Raw genomic sequence first — 4,760 nt, 5'->3', positions numbered from 1 at the left:
CATGTTTTTCTTCGTATCTGAGAACTAGTCTTAAAATATTTACTTCTATGAACCTGTTTAATATCAGTTAGTTAAATTACAAAAACACAAATCAAGCCTCCTCTTAACTCTAATGGCATATTTACATCATTTTTACATTACAGTACAAAGATTAGCTTCTTGTACTTTTTTTATTACACTTGTACATGCTTTCTCTTGCTAACTAAAATACAATATTGCCTTGCCAAAATCATCTGCCATGCCTGAAACTGGTCATTTTGTGTGATCAATGGAAACAAGTCTGTTTACTTCTTCCATTGGTCTATAATCCAATTTTTATACTACCATAGTCTGTCTCTCAACAGTTTGCGACCACGCCAGCATTTTTTTGGTCGGCCTGCTCTATTTTTAAATTACATCGGACCTCCTGATGTACACTGTTCCCTCCTACTTTTACAGTGTGTGATTGGGAATTGTATCAGGAACTAGGGGCTCTCCAATTCTCCCAGTGTCTCAGTGCTGCCTCACTGCACCAGGGATGCAGGTTTGATTCCACCCTCAGATGACCGTTATATATGGAGTTTGCACGTTCTCCCAGTGTCTGTGGGTTTTCTCCAGGTGCTCGTTTTCCTCCCACAGTCTAAAGATGTGCAGTCTAGGTGGATTGGTCATACTAAATTTCCCATAGTGTTCAGGGATGTGTAGATGAGGTGGGTTATGGGGGATGGATCTCGGTGGGATCCTCTGAGGGTCAGTGTGAACTTGTTGGGCAGAAGGGCCTGTTTCCACACCCTGGTGATTCTGATTCTGTGAACTCTGAAATTAGACTATACTCCAAAGTCAAAGCAGTATTAGAAGCATGTCAAATCTTATTGCACTCAATAGTGAGCAGATTCTGGAATATGATAAAAGTTTGAATTAACCTGTTCAGACATATTAATACACCATTCTCAGGCGAGTGGGCCTGAGCCCAGACCTCCTGGCCCAGATGCACACCACTACTGTTTCCGAGATGCTGAAGAAATAGGTATTTTCTATTCAATCTGTTCAGGGATGTTATTAGTCATCCCTGGAGCAGGTTGGACTTGAACCTGGGCCTCCTGCCTCAGAAGTATGGACACTACCACTGTCCCATACAAGCCCTTTTAAGGCAAGAAGCAGTATGGCTACTCACATCTAGCATGGATTAATAGGTGATTCTTGATTTTCTTTCAGCATTAATTTTAAAGGGACACCACACATGAAGTCACAATAGGCAAACTGAAATCAAACCTACAACATTGTAATTTTCACCATCACATCTGAATGCTGAAGTGTGCTTATTAGAGTATCTATTTTATTATGTAACATTTAATTAACAATATTTGATACAAACCTTTACTTAACATATTAATTGTTAATGATCTAGATGTGTCTTCTCAATGGCTTGTGCCATCTCATCTCTTTTTAAAAGTAAAAGGATAAGTTCATAAGAGCCTAGATTTTATAGGTGGGGGTTCATCGTAAAAAGATAAATTAATACTGATCATAGGAAAATCTGTCAAAAATAATACTGTCAGGACTTCGGGTAAGATTAAATGCAGACAAGATAAGAAACATTAGAGAACCTAATGTCCTTCTTGTTAGGAAACTGTAAGTTATTTCGTGTTCAAAATTATAAAGGGTTTTGAAATACACACAAGTCACAGACAGACCAGCAAAACTAATCAGAGGACGTGTATTTAAGATTACCACTAAAGAGAAAAGATTTTTTTTTAGCACAGAAGATTGTTCACATTTAAAAGCTTGTAGTAGAAAAAGCTTGATAATCTGATTCATTATTGATTTTAAGAGAAAAATGAGGAGAGGGAAAAGAATACAGGAAATAATAAAATGACGGAGTAGGACTAGGATTGCTGCTTCAGGTGAATTTACTAACATATGTTCCTTCCATTCTCATCAACTTTGAATGACTTTCAATCATTTCTTTCAGTATTGACACCACCCATGGCATAGAATTGAAATGTCAATAGGCAAACTGAAATCAAACCTGCAGCATTGTAATTTTCACCCCTACACCATCACATCTGGATGCTGAGAGTCACAGTCAGAGTTCTGCAGCATGGAAAGAGGCCCTTTGGCCCATTGTGTCCATGCCAATCAACAAGCCCTTAGCTGTTTGGGTCCCGTTTTCCAGTACTTGACCCATCAACTTATATGCTGTGCACTTCAAGTGATCATCTAAATTCTTAAATATTATGATGGCTCCTACATCTGCTACTCTTCTAAGAGGAGAGGTCTAAATATCTGCAGGTCTCTGGATGAACAAAATCTTCCGTAAATTCACTGTAAACCCCTTGTCCTTAACTTTATGCCCTCTGGTATTGATTCCTTTACATAGAGGAAAGGTGCATTTTATCTATCCAATCTTATGCCTCTCAAATTTGTATTCCTTAGGATCCCCTTAGCCTTCTCTGCCCTAAGGAAAGAACTCCAGCCTATCTAGTCTAAAATGCTGCAGCCCAGACAACGATCTGGTGAACTCCTCTGCATTCTCTGTGATGTAGCCATATTTTTTCTTTCGTGTGATGTCCAAAATAGTTCACAGAATTCCAGCTGTGACCGAATGAATGTCCCGTGCAGCTCCATCATAACCTCCCTGCTTTTGTATTCAGTACCTTGACTAATAAGGGGAAGTATCCCATGTGCATTCCTAACCATCTTATCTACATGCCGTGTTGTTTTTCATGGATCTGTGGATATGTGCAACATATACTCCCTTTGCTTTGTTAGTCCTCCCAAAATGCATCACCTCACACTTTTCAACCTTAAATTCCATTTGCAATTGTTCTGCCAGCCTAGCTATGTCATTCTATAAGCTAAAGCCGTCTTCACTGCTGCCACCACCACCTCCAATTTTCATATCGTCTGCGAACTTACTGATCAAACCACCTACGTTCATATCTAGATCGTTAATGCACATTAGAAACAGCAAGGGACCCAGCATTGAACCCTACAGTACGTCACTGGACACAGGCATCCTATCACAAAAACAATCTTCAATCACCATCCTCCAACTTGTCACTAAGCCAGTTTGGATTCAAACACCTTCTGACAAGATGACAGCAGAGTAAGACACTCCTGCTTGACCTTCTCTGCTCCACCTGTTCTTTTTCTTTATTTTTCCTCTATCCTTTGCCCCAGAGGCAAATTCTGGAGCAGCAGCAGGTGTAAAGAGCAAGACCCAGGTGGAGACTGGTATAGGGGAGACAGAACTTGAACTTAGCCTGGAACAGCTGAGTACTGGTATGGAGCAGTCTGGAGGCTTGGAGTGGAACAGGGACGGCCGTTGGATGGGGGTCTTGCACGGGTGGTCAGACCACATGTGGAGGCCCTGCACTAAGCTGCTGCAATGTAATGTTTATTTGAAATTTTACCTCACTGTAATGCCAATCCTTTGACAATGTCTTATTTCTAACTTATTTTAAAACTCTGTAAAGTAATGCAGCTATTTTTTATTCCTCTTTTGTATCCATGATTTGTACCTTGGTGCTTGTACCTAAGATGGTGCCATAAGAGGCAAACATTGTGAAAGGTTTTCACTGTTCTTCTGCAATAGAGTACACATGACAATAAGGGATATTCTAGTTCTAATGTGCCAAATTTCCCTGGAGCGAATGCGTTCTTTTTGACGAGTCTTCCATGGAAGACTTAGTCAAAAGCTACCATTCGAACAGACAAAGGCAGTAAATATATGGAAACACTATTGCCTGCAAGTTCCCCTCCAAGCGACTTCCCATCCTGATCTGGAAATGTATCATTATTCCTTCACTGTCTTTGGATCAAAATTCTGGAACACCCTCCATCACAGCATTGTGGGCATATGTGCACCAAATACACTGGAATGGTATAAGAAGGCTGCTCACCACCTTCAAGGGCAAGTTGGGATTGGCAATAATTACTGGCCCAGCCGGTGAAACCCTTATTCCTAAATTAATTATAAGAAGACTCCAGGTGATACCTAGAGATAGACTAAGATACTGGATAAGGCAAAAACTGTGGCCACTAACAATTCAGCTGTAGAACTGAGAACTTGTGCATGAGCCCTAGTTGTGCCTTTAGCTAAGCTGTTCCACTTCAGCAACCACATGCCAGCTACCTGAATGTGGAAAGTTGCCCAGATATGTCCTACCTTCAAAAAGCAGGGCAATCTGTTCTGGCCACCCCAGGAATCAACTTTCAAAGTTCACTGATATCCATTATGCAAGAAAAATCTTTGTCTGATCTGGCCTACTTGTGACTGTAGATTTATAGCAAACTGATTAACTCTTAACTACCCTCTGATATGTCCCAGGAAACTATTCATTGCATGTACCAAACCACCAAGGAAAACCCAAAAATGTGGCAAAATATGTGGCATCAATCTAAGCACCGGAAACAACTACTTAACAGCACCTTGCGGTTGTGCCAAAATTGGGACAAGCAACAGTCTGACATTGTTATGACTCTCAAAATCATACCTTACAATGTATCAAACACCACCATCCATTTTGGAAAGTCCTTTCCCATTGGCAGGACAGATTCAGCTGAGGTAACAGCCTCGCAGTATCCAGTATGCAGGAAGGAGCCGTGGGAGTTCTAAACATTGACTCCAGACTCAAAATAAATGTATGGCATCAGGTCAAACATGCTCAAGGAATCCTCTTGCTGATTACAACCTCCTGGCCTCCCTCAGCTGATTGATCAATACTCTTCATTGTTGAAGACTACTGAACAAAATACTGAGGATGGCAGAGCCCCAA

At 40.8% G+C, this 4,760-nt stretch overlaps 1 long non-coding RNA gene across 1 annotated transcript in view; it reads right to left on the bottom strand.

The window, feature by feature from the left end:
* Nucleotides 1-4,760, bottom strand: part of LOC132210440 (uncharacterized) — a 158,518-nt gene that overhangs the window by 7,377 nt on the left and 146,381 nt on the right. The window lies entirely within an intron of this gene.

The sequence above is a fragment of the Stegostoma tigrinum genome, chromosome 12 (assembly GCF_030684315.1).
Source record: "Stegostoma tigrinum isolate sSteTig4 chromosome 12, sSteTig4.hap1, whole genome shotgun sequence".
Classification (NCBI taxonomy): domain Eukaryota; kingdom Metazoa; phylum Chordata; class Chondrichthyes; order Orectolobiformes; family Stegostomatidae; genus Stegostoma; species Stegostoma tigrinum.
Note: the sequence above shows the minus strand (reverse complement) of the source record. Positions and strands in the feature narration are given on the sequence as shown.